We start from the raw sequence: 12,675 nt of genomic DNA on the forward strand, positions 1-12,675 counted from the left end.
TTAACCATAACGTCCCCTTAACAAAGATTTTTTTGTGAATATATATATATATATATATATATATATATACATATGTTTTATTGTGGGCACCGCCTGCAGTCTATTTGCTTCATATAGCCAGCCTTTATGATTACTTTGTCTACTTTCGTTGCGGCATCTGTACAGTTATAAAACAACTTATATATTCTTCTTCACATGTGCAATCTTCATTCGGCACATAAATCTTCTCAATTCTTTAATTCACCATCAGATTCTATATCACCTCACCATTCTCTTCTCTGGTCATCCTTCTTAGTGCATCACACTCATTTCTTTTGACATCACCAGCCTCTTAATTTCACATGTTCACACTTCCTCTTGCCTCTCTCCCAGGGGGCCATCATCCTTTCACGGATACATCACGTAGCGTTTTCTCAGTGGCTATTTTGTCTCAAAGACTTCTCGTGATATAGGTATTCTTACTGGTATTGCACATGTCGCAATTTCCAGTTTGCAACATATAGGCAGAATAAGGGCGGGACTTCCTGCAGAGGCATTCGGTTGCTCCTCTACATTCCCCCCTCTGGTTGATTTATTGACCACACCTTCACCAGTCTCCACATCTTGGTATTCTATCTTGAAAAAGTGCTTCTTTGGATTACAGATTTTCACTACTCCCTTCAGGGATCCTGCTGATTGTACATGTTCTTCAATGCTCCAGGTCATACGGCTGCAGTGTCCTTTCGGATTACAGTAGATCCATCATCCCACATACTTCCTGTGATTTTTTTGGATGCAGGAACCTAGTTCCCTCTCGTGCTAAAATGCTGGCCTCTATATATTTTCTGATCTCTTCATCTGTCAACTCCTTGAGCTAAACCCTGATTCAACATCGATCATGATCTTCATTCCTACAGCCTTCTTCGCTGTCTTCTTGCACTCTGTGATTATCATTCTAATCACACACAATCCAAACATCACCATCACCCATATTGCTCCCAGGAATTTTAAGATATTCGCCATTCACTGTGGGTCCCATGAGAAGATAGACGCGAACCAGCCATCATCCGTAATATTTTCTGTCTCATCTTCCATATTGTTGTGCAACTTCATTAGCAATGTTATGGCCTCTATCAAGGTTCCATTCTCGTCATCATGAGATGGTAAGAGTGTGCAACATGATGGCCCGATTTTGGTGCAAACACCTCCATCCATTGTTGTAATCATATCAAGGACATATGTGTTCTGGAGGGTCATCAGCCTTATGGCCCTCAATTCCATTGAATACTTTTATAGTAGTGTTGATCGTCTGTAGGAGCTCCCATCTTGTAATCTGTAACCATTTTGCATTAGCCACCGTCTGGATCCCTGGCATGAAGATCGTCATGAATATTGAAGCAGTCTTGCTGAACAGCCTATGCTCATACGGAATAGCATCAAAGGCTTCTATTGATTTAGCAGAGAAATAATTCTCCTTCCTGGTTCGGTTGAGGAATTAAAGTGATTTCCTCCTCCTCAAATTGGCATCTGCATTTGGAAATTCACCAATGTTCAGGTCACTCTTTCGAAATCTCTAATGCTGGTGCATGGACAAGTACTAAGGAACATGTTCCTCCCCAATTCTTGGGCACTTCATGTAGGCTCTGGACCCACAAGCCCAATATCGAACCATCAGGACTGCTGTCCCTGTTCCCATACTAGAGACATCAACTATAGTCTTGCAACCTATGTTATCTCCAACATGCCATTTTTCCATTTTGCTGGAAACACAATGTCGTGTTCATCAGTGGAATTACAAACATCGGGCCTGATTCATCTTCTACCCATGTCAGCAGCTTGCATGTTCGGCCCACAACTTTAAACATTCATCGTTCACATTTTGGACTTCTCACACATATTCTTGCTTCAATAGATGAGCTTCACAGGACAATAATCCTTCTTCCCATGCTTTTTTGGTCTTTACTTGTTCATAGACTAGCATCTGAATTTTCTCCCAGCCTCCAGGCGTCCGAGCCAGCATACTTTATCTGGACATTCCATTCTCTTCATTTCTGTTATGACTACTTCATCATGTTCTGCCCTAGGGTATGTGAGCATCTTGCTCTTCCATGCAGGCTCATTTACCATCTGTGTAGTCTTAATATAATCATCATGGAATGGGAACCACCATTTCTATTTCCATCCAGAGTGGCGCAATGTCCTTGGAACTGTCCTCGGGTCATTCATGCAGCAAGGTGGACAAAGCGTCTGGCATCATACTTTGGTACTTCTCTGGGAATGAAGGTTTGGGCAGAACTCATGGCATAAGGTAAGAGAGAGCGGACATAGCAACCCTCCTTAGATGTGCTCTCTCCCACCTTTTTCATGTGCTGATACCACATGTTATTACCCAAATGTGCTGTACTATCTAAATATGTGCTAATCCCATTATCATCCTCCTCTGCATTTCTCTTTTCTCTTCCCAACATAATGATTGCAGCCCATGGAAATAACTCTAAAACAGCTCAGCTGTGGGCAGAAAGTACTTGAGACCTAGGCTCATCAGAAATGGGCAAATCTACATGAGTTCCTAGAGTATGGAGAATCAAAGGAACTTCCACTGTTCCTGGATCAATAAAGTAAAGAGTGTGGACCAGAAGAACCAGGAAAACAAAGATAGACACTGCACATGCATATATCAGACACCAGAATTTGAATCCACACCATTTGTGCTACTCCGGTTTCTCTTGAGTTTGCTCATTCTCTGAAATTGTGCAATATTTTAAATTCCTCATTTTTGCTATACTCATATAAGGAAGGAAAAGTACATTGCAATTGGGCAATTAAGGTAGGTCTGATAGTTGCTGGGTCTCTTCTATTATCATGACGAGCATTCTTGTAATCACAGGGCCATTTTTAGGATCATATAACAATGTCCACATCCCTTCTAACAAAGGAAGGATAAGCTTGAAGAATGGACACAAAGACAGCAAGTAGAAGTCGATGGGCATCTCCATCTGACAGGACCATAGATTCAATTAAACACGTATTCAGTAAGGAATGAATCACGGTACTGTTCCCTCTTCCAGTTGTCAAAGCACAATTCAAAATTCAACTCAGGCCTAATCACGATGTAGCAACAACTTTGTAAAGTTCATTTTCAAAGAACTCTGTTGCTCAAGAACGGGTTTGTACACCTACTATACTATCTATAAGGAGTGTCCAAAGAGAACCACAGTCCAAATACAAATCTGCATTTATTAATCAATCTACTGGTTTATCATCCTTCTTATTCGTCATTGATCGATTATGCACACGCTGACATTCTTCTTCCTGCCTTTCTTCTGAGTTAATCGTTGGGGGTGCGACTGTCTCACCAGCATAGAGTTTAACGTCATAGCAATGAATCCAAGCTCACCTGCCTTAAACATTTACTGCTGAGTGAGTAATGTCCTCCACAACATAGGGTCCGACAAATCGTGGCTCATGCCACATTTTAGTAAAGTTACAGATCAACACTGTGACTCCAGCAAAGAGTCTAGGTGCTGATAACAATTTTGAAATTCCGGTTGCTGAATGGTTTTCATCTGTGTTCTATGACCGACCCCCCCTGGTCTTCAGTTGATCTGAAATGAGATACTAGTAGTCATAGTTGTCAAATATTCATTTAATCCATTTCCTAACAGTTTTGCAGTACCCACTTTCTTTCCCTCAATACTGATAAGACTGAAGTCTTATTTTTCCCTTCCAATTCTCTTCCCCTCCCACTCCTCCACCTTTCATTCACTTTCCCCCCTCTAATCTTCCTATCTGTGCCCACGCTCGCTATCTAGGCATTCACTTTGACTCCACCCTCTCCTTCTCCCATCATATTTCTCTTACCTCTCGCCCCTGTCGCTACCACCTCTTTAATATTCACAAACTCCACTCCTCTCTCACTTTCCATGCTATTAAACTTTTAATTTCCTCTGTTACCTTCTCTCACCTCTTCTACTGCTCCTCCTTACTCTTTGGACTACCTGCTTCTCAACTCGCCCCCTCAAATCAATCTTCCATTCTGCTGTCCGTACCCTCTGTCTCCTTGCCTCCCGAGACTCTATTTCTACTTCGCTTTCCTCCCTTGACTGGCTTCCCTTTCACTCCCAACTTAAATTTCATTTCCTCTGTTTAGTCTCTAAATCTCTCCATGACCTTGCTCCCCCTTATCTCTTCTCTCTCCTTTCTTTCTACACTCCTTCCTGCTCCCTTTGTTCAGCTGACCACTTCCTTCTCACTGTTCCTCCTTCCCCGTGTGCCCCCTCCAGTTTCCGCTCCTTCCAGCTCCTAGCCCCCTACACAGGAACTCCTTAGCTCTCTCAATCCGCTCTGTACCTACCTTCTCCTCCTTCCGCACTTCCTGAAATCTCTCCTTCTCCATTCCCCACCATGAAACCCTCCCCACCGCTCATTCTCTCTCCTTCCCTTGAATCTTCACTATGATCCTCTACCTTCCCCTTCCCTCCACCCTCCCCCACTCTCGCCCTTATACCCCTTCTGTTTCCCTCCTCCATCCCTTCCTCACCCTTCCCCCTTCCCCCACAGTTTAATTGATCTACTTACTGTTTTATTGGTTTGGTTCATAATTGTAAATTGCTTCTACTCTTATAATGTTAAATGTATCCAATTGTTAAAATGTAAAGCGTTTTGGATTAAAGCGCTATATAAACACAATAAATACAAATACAATACAATACTCTGGGCATCACTTTTACTCCTCGATGGAGGAATCAAAGGCTTTCTCATTCATCTTCCTGTCACTAACTAGTGGAGCGTGAGATGGTGGTTGGACCCAGGCTGATACCTTAAGGTATATAGAGCTAGGGGCAGGCAATATTTCCATCCCTTCTTCAACGTAAATTTAAGCTTAGCGACTCTTTCCTTCAAGAGGCAGTTGAGTATCTCACATATCCCGTTCGCTTGCGGGTGAGAAGCAGAAGAAAACGTGTGCTTAATATTCAGCAATGATCCTATTTGTTCAAATACTTAATTAACAAAATGTGGCCCATTACCGGATCTCAGCGCCTCACACACTCCCCATCTAGGAAAGACTTCTCGTACTAGAAACTTTGCTGCACAAGTGGCATCTGTCATGGCCACTGGTCAAATGGGCCCAAGGACATAGACTTCCTGCGATCAGGGGAAGAGGACAAAGGGTCACAATCACTGGGGGCCCGGGTGGACACCATTGGTGCCAGGCTCATGAAAGTCTTTAAAGAGGAACACCTTATTTATGTGGGAATGCTTTTATTCTGGAACTTCATCTTGCTGGAACAGCTCCACATGCACATTGTTCAGGTGTGGCCTCCCTGAGTTATTGTGCACGTGCTAACTCAGAGAGTGGCAAGGTGTGGCAGGCAAGCCAGGCCTGATGGGCATGGCCTCACAAACTCGGCTATATAAGCCGCGCCCACCCAAAGACCAGCACTTTGCGTTAATCTGCATTCACATGCAGCATAACGCTTACCGCCGCCTGGGATAACATACTTACCTTGTGAATCCAGTCTCTGGTCTATGCTTGCATCCTGGAACCAGCATTCACCTGTGTTCTTCACGCGCTGAGCCAGACGTCCGTGCTTCTATCACCTTCATCCATCGGAATGCTGGAATCCTGCTCTTGACACCGCAGTGCAACGCATTCTTCATGTCTAGAAGCAGACCCTGTAAAGAAGACGAGAAGACAAGGTTAGACAGAACAAACATTCAGTTTAAGGTGGCACTTGCACAATTTTTCACGCTCATCCTTAAACACCCACTTACCTGCTGCCGGACCATCGCTGGAGCATTCTCATCTCCTCCGGTGCCGCCTCGTGCACAGTGGCTCTGCTGGGCCACAATCACACCTATTTGGGAGAAAGCAAATATAGACATTAATAATGAGTGGACAACAGGTTGTGGAATGAACAATACAAATATTTCACAACACAACGAAAGGGAAGGCAAATAGAAAACTGAAAGACACTTACCTGAGTGGCGTGGAATAGTCACAACTGGTCTAGACAACCACCTGCAAAGGGCCAGAAAAGCCTTAATGGGCCGATGTATGCCCACAACCACGCTATGGGAACAAGGGTTTGAGAGGGGAATCAGTCACCGGCTGGTAAACTCACATCCTCCATATCACACAGGAGCAGTGCTACAATCCACCGCAGCCCACAACATATTTACAGAGGAACAGGCAGAGGGGATCTACTTCCCGGGAGGGCTGCAACCATGTCCCAACGCCCCCGCAGAGACCAGGTGAGCGTAACAGCATCAGGGTGTGTACAATGACCTGCTTCAATTCAGCTGCAGAAGGGACACACCACCACTTTCAGCTAATTATATCCATTATATACCTGCAGCATATCAACAGAATCAATGTGTAAATGCTGAAAAGGACCATTCGGTCGAGAAATTACTCATCTAATCATTCGCAGTGTATGCCCAGAAGTAAACCTTTGACATACAATATAATTTACTACATAAAATGCAACGTGTTCTAACAGGTTCAGTATGAACCAGTCTTTTGCAATTGCTGCAGCGAGACTCTCCCTAGTTACATGCGCGGGGTAGTGCAGATGCTCAAACACTATCTTAAATAATGCTACTGGCATTACTGGCTTTCCAGACTGTCATGTCACCATAGTGCTTCTATATCGGGGATAAAGAAAATCTCCTTTGTTGCCATAATTCCCACTCTTCCTGCGGTGCACTGCTTTGAATCACTATTAACTGAACTCTTGCTAAATGATTAAATCCTTCACTCATTACCATAATCATAAATACTTTCACCTTAACATTTGGAGTATCAAAACATGAAATGTCTGGTGAATACGCAACCCTTTTGACCTCTCTGTCTGTGGCTTTGTTTCTGCAAGAAATAAAGTCAGTTTGCTTAGTGCGCACTGCACATTTAACTATTGCTGTGGCTACTGGGAACTGTAGTGCCTTAATAAGCCTGTCCAATAAAGACACTTGCTGCACTGGAGTGCCATCCGCACAGAGGTAGACCCTGCTTTTCCTACTTGCTAGCCCTGTGTGTACGGTTGACATCACATAATCAGAGTCACTGTACACCGTCACTTCCTGCCCTTAGTGTTTCTCAAGCATGACAATAAGCGCTACCAATTCTGCCACTTGTGCTGAAAAGTGAGACGGTAGTCTTGCACTTGTCACAACCTCAAATTCTCTGTTTGCTCTATGCCCCACTACAGCTGCACCAGAATGCATTTCTCCACTTGTATGATACATTTTTTTCTGAGAGCCATCAAGAAAGAATATCTCCCCTCCTGCCAGTGCACTTTCTTAAGTGCGTGCTATGTCATTGTGAAACTCCTCATAATTTGCGCAATCCTGAACATGCTCGCCCTCTGCCACTGGCTCAGTCACAAAGGTAAGGAGTGAGGATCCAAGATTTTAACCTTCCTGTCCCCTGCACACTACAGTATACCGTCAAAAGACAGTTAAGGATTCAATTTAGGGTACAGAAATAGTAGTACTTGTTTACGTTAAACAATACACACAAAGTACTTTCAAACACCTTATTAAGTAAAAATAACAATGTATTAATAAATGAAGAATTTATCAGCAAAGCAATCATGATGTCCAATATGGCTGACGCATTTCGAGGCAGAATCCTCTTCTTATTGAGCCTAATTGGACTGCGAAAAAATATCACAAAGAGATAAATGTGTTGTCAATGTTTTTGTTTGATACAAGTATTACATTATGTCAATCAATCGAGCATAACATGGCTAGGATCAAGACTGTACATCAAATTGATGCTCCCAATTTATATGTAATAAAGTGCCAACTGGATGTGAACCGACTCATCATTTACCCTGGTTACCCCGGAATCACAGAGGATACACGGCTCACCTTAGTGAGACTTAAAATACTGTCACACGTCATGTGGACACCTTACCTTCAAGGATATACCCCAGGTGATATTCACATTTAGATGACCCATTTAGTGAAGGAAAGTACCTCTCCTGTTGGTCAGGATAATCCTTTTGTCGTTAGTAGTTGCTATATTAGTCTAACATCATGATTAAGGTGTGGTGGATGGTGTACATGACCATCTAAAAAATAAGGGAAACCAACTTGTTCTCTTTACATATGTCTACAATGGAGTAAAAATAATGTAAAATGGTTTTAAAGGTGTGTGGAACTCAGGAAAGAATGACTGTACTCACCGCGATTGTGTTGCTCTAATCAAACTTGTAGTGCCTACAGATGTGTTCTGTACTAATGTGCTGCATTCTTGATCTTTAATCAATGTCAGTACCGATTACAGATCACTGTAAAACAGTGTTATATCAGATCCCTATCCTCAGTGTCGAAGAAATATAAGTTGCTCTACTGTAACGCTCACCTGATTCCCACGGAGGCGCTGATCCCGGCTGGGCTGCTATCGTTTCTTCAATTGAGAAGCGTAGAGCTCGGATGACTCTCAGGACTGGGCTTCCTCTTATCGAATGTCTGACTTGCAGGGTAAGTTTTCTGCAGGTGGAAGAAAAAGGGTTAATCACCGTTTGATGGGATTCCTTCTCCCACCAATCGCCAGTTTCTCCCACAGCCTAGCTTTCTACTTGTCTCGGCGAGCTCTCACCTTAGGCGTATAAATGCTGAGCTCTCCATCCTGCGTCTGGTGCAGGGGTGCGTGGATTCCAGTTACGTCACTGGATGAGTTCAGTGTTGAGGCTCAAGTCTTTTGCGGCCTTAGTTGTGGCACTGGTGCTGGGATGCCGAAGAGCGATGCGCCGTTACTGCACGAGCGGATGCCTGTAAGTATACTGTAGTCTTTAGGCTTTAAAAGATGGGCACCTCAATAATGTCCCTTTTCCTTTGTTTCAGGCCTCGGGATGCTGTGGGCGTAGTTTTCCATTACCGCTGCACGTGCCGATGCACGTAAGTATAATGTTCGTTGGCCGCTTTTAATGGGACCTCTAATATTGTCCTTTTTCTAGTTTTCAGGTGCCGGGATGTTGCGGGCTTTATATCCGTTGCCACTGCACGTGCCGATGCACGTAAGTATAATCATCGTTGACCGCTTTTAATGGCACCTCTAATAATGTCCTTTTTCTAGTTTTCAGGTGCCGGGATGCTGCGGTTGATGCGGCCACTTCTGCGCGTGCAAAAACTGGTAAGTTAAGATGAATGCGACTGCCTTCACCCGAACCCCTTTTTAATTATGTCCTTTACCTTTCAGGTGCAGAGAAGCTGCCGAAGAGAAGGCCGCGGTTAGCTCCGTTGCAATCACAGATGGATCAGGTAAGCGGGCGCGGCTGCGAGCGAGTTGCACTTTTCTAACCTTATGTTTATTCTTTGCAGGTTTTGCCGGTGACTGGATTCCGGGATCTGGTAAGTATTGTTCTGTCTCTTTCTTCATCCACAGGTTGCTGCGCGGAAGCTGAAGATGACTCTGGACCTGGAATGCAAGAGCCGACTCAGTGAGCGTCCTGCTGCTGCTGCAGAATAACGCGAAGCACGTGTTTTCCATCGGGCTTGGTTTAAATAGCAGAGAAGTGCTTCCAGTGTGTGTTCTTCCACCGGTTCCACCCAGGTAAGAAAAGAGTTCCTGAATGGAGGGAATAGTTCCTCCCAGCCCTGATGGCTGGGGACTTCAACCAGACTGGATTGTTCTGGGTAAATATGCAGCATGGTCTGCCTCAGGTAAGTCCACCCAAGCATTATTACACTGTTTATCAATATGAGCCCGGCGCCTATGGCGCCGGGACTGAAACCCTTCATGAGCCTGGCGCCAAAGGCGCCAGGACATGGTCCAAAGGGCCCCTGTAGGGTTCTGCTGGGTCCGGAGTAGTGGAAGACGGGTCTGCTTCCGAGGGCGCTGGGCCAGTCCTGGCCCCTCGGGAGTAGCGCCCATGACAGCACCCCCCCTCAAGGCCCCTCCCAAACTTGTCCTCCCCAGGGGTTTTGGTTTATCTGGAAAGGTTCGGTGAAATTTCTGGACTAGACAAGGAGCATGGACGTGGTCATAGAGTTCCCATGACCTTTTCTGAAGTCCGTAGCCTTTCCAGTCGATCAGGTAGAATAGCGTCGATCTGATGATTTTAGAGTCCAAAATGTCTTTTACTTCAAATTCGGGCTCCCCATTCACTTGAATGGGCTCTGGAGGATTCGTCAATCTGGTTCGAGGTTGCATGGGTTTCAAAAGAGATACGTGAAATACAGGATGTATTCTTATATGGGTTGGCAATTCTAATTTAACGGCCACTGGATTAATTATGGCCGTAATTGGATATGGTACCAGGTATTTGGGGTTGAAGGTGCAAGGCCCTTTAAGCGATAAATGTTTGGTGGACAGCCAGACTTGATCCCCAACCTGGTATTGAGGGGCATTGCTTCGGTGTTGATCTGCTCCTTTTTTGTACCTCTCTTTAGCTTGTTGTAGATGTGCAGTCGCTTCCTTAAAAGCTTGGGTAATAACGGTGTGCAATTGATCCACGGCGGGTGTTCCAAGATCTTGAGGTGGATCAAGGTTGGAGGTTCGAGGATGAATCCCATACAAGATGTAGAAGGGACTCTTCCCGGTACCCAAATGAACTGAATTGTTGTAAGCATATTCAGCTATCCAAAGGATGTCCTTCCAGTTACTCTCCGACTGTTGTAGCATGCATCGTAAATATTGCTCGAGAGTCTGGTTTGTTCCCTCGGTTTGCCCGTCGGTCTGGGGATGATGGCTGGTCGAAAGTCTTACATCGATTTGAGCTAATCGACAACAGCTATGCCAAAAGTGGGAAATAAACTGGCTCCCCCTATCTGAGATTAGTACTGACGGGAAGCCGTGTAGCCGGACGATGTTTTCAAGAAATACTTTGGCTAGGACTGATGCTAAAGGTAAGCCTTTTAGCGGAATGAAGTGGGCCATTTTAGAAAACAGGCCCACAATAACAAGAATGGTGTTGTACCCGGAACAGGAGGGTAAGCCTGTGATGAAGTCCATGGAAACGGTATGCCAGGGACACAGTGGGATGTCTAATGGTTGCAGAAGACCAGCTGGCCTCTTCTTCTGACCCTTGTTTTGAGCGCACACACCGCAGGACATCACAAATTCCTTTATGTCTTTTCTCCACGAAGGCCACCAGTGTCTCTTCACCTTTTCTGTGGTTTTGGCAATGCCAGGGTGACCCTCAATTAATGAATCATCATAGCAGGAGATTACCTGTCTTTGTAAATCGGCGTGTGGTAGGAACAATCGTCCTTGGAAATAAGGCAAGTCATTGCTTACGGTGAAATCTTTTCCTTTTTGTAACCAGTTCAGTAAGTCTGGTGAGGTTACAAGTTGTTTAGTTTTTTCTTCAATATCCTCAATGGATTGTGAAGAAATCAGACCCACGATCCTTTGTTCAGGAATTATTGGTACAGGTTCTGGATTGGCAATGTTATCTCCCATTCCAATTCGGGAAAGAGCATCCGCTTTGCCGTTCTTGTTGCCGGGGCGATAAGTGATCATGAAGTCAAATTCAGCAAAGAATAGAGCCCAGCAAAGCTGTCTGGAGGATTGAGCCTTGGCGGTTTTCAGATACTGCAGATTTCGATGATCGGTGATCACTGTGACGATGTGTCTGGCCCTGAGGAGATAATGCCGCCATGCCTTAAAGGCTAATTTAATCGCTAGAAGCTCTTTGTCTGTGATGGTGTAGTTGATCTCAGGCGCCGAGAACTTCCGAGACCAGAATGCCACAGGATGCAGTTGGTTAGTCTCTGGATCTCTTTGTGATAGGACTGCTCCCATTGCTAAGCTGGAGGCATCGGTTTCAACGATGTAAGGGAGGTCCGGGCGTGGGTTTTTCAGTATTGTCACCGAGGTGAATTTAGCCTTTAGCTCTTGGAAGGCTTGTTCTGCTTCTGCGGACCATTCAAAGCGTTTATTTTTTCTTAAGAGGGCGGTGATGGGTTGTACCACTCGTGAAAACTCTGGAATAAATCTACGGTAAAAATTGGCAAAGCCTAGCATGCTTTGAACGCCTTTCACGGAAGTAGGAGACGGCCATTTGAGGATAGCGCCTACTTTTCTCGAGTCCATGTGGACTCCTTTGGGTGTCAGAATAAATCCCAAAAATTCGACCTCAGTGACATGAAAAACACATTTTTCGAGTTTGGCAAAAAGTTTATGTTGGCAAAGTTTTTCAAGGACCGCCCTAACATGATTTCGATGGTCAGCTTCTGAAGATGAGTACACAAGAATGTCATCTATGTAGACGACAACGCAGACATCAATGAGCTCTCTGAGGACATCATTCATAAAATATTGGAAGGCGGCCGGTGCATTGCATAGTCCAAAGGGCATCACTTGGTATTCAAATAGCCCATACTTAGTGCGAAAGGCCGTCTTCCATTCATCTCCTTCCTTGTCCCGTACCAAGTGATAAGCTCCCCGGAGATCAAGCTTAGTATAAATACAGGCGTTTTTTACCTGGTCAAGGAGTTCCGGGATCAGAGGTAAGGGGTACCGGTTTTTTACTGTTATCTGGTTCAGAGCACGATAATCTATACAGGTTCTGAGGTCACCTTCTTTTTTTGGTACGAAGAACAGAGCCGAGGATGCAGGGGACTTCGACGGACGGATAAAGCCATTGGCCAGGTACTGGTCTAAATACTGTCGCAGATGAAGGTTCTCAGGCTCGGTAAGGGCGTAAATCCTACTGCAAGGGGGAGTTGCACCGGGTAGCAAAT

The sequence above is a fragment of the Ambystoma mexicanum genome, chromosome 5p, assembly GCF_040938575.1.
Source record: "Ambystoma mexicanum isolate Mex_15411 chromosome 5p, UKY_AmexF1_1, whole genome shotgun sequence".
Classification (NCBI taxonomy): domain Eukaryota; kingdom Metazoa; phylum Chordata; class Amphibia; order Caudata; family Ambystomatidae; genus Ambystoma; species Ambystoma mexicanum.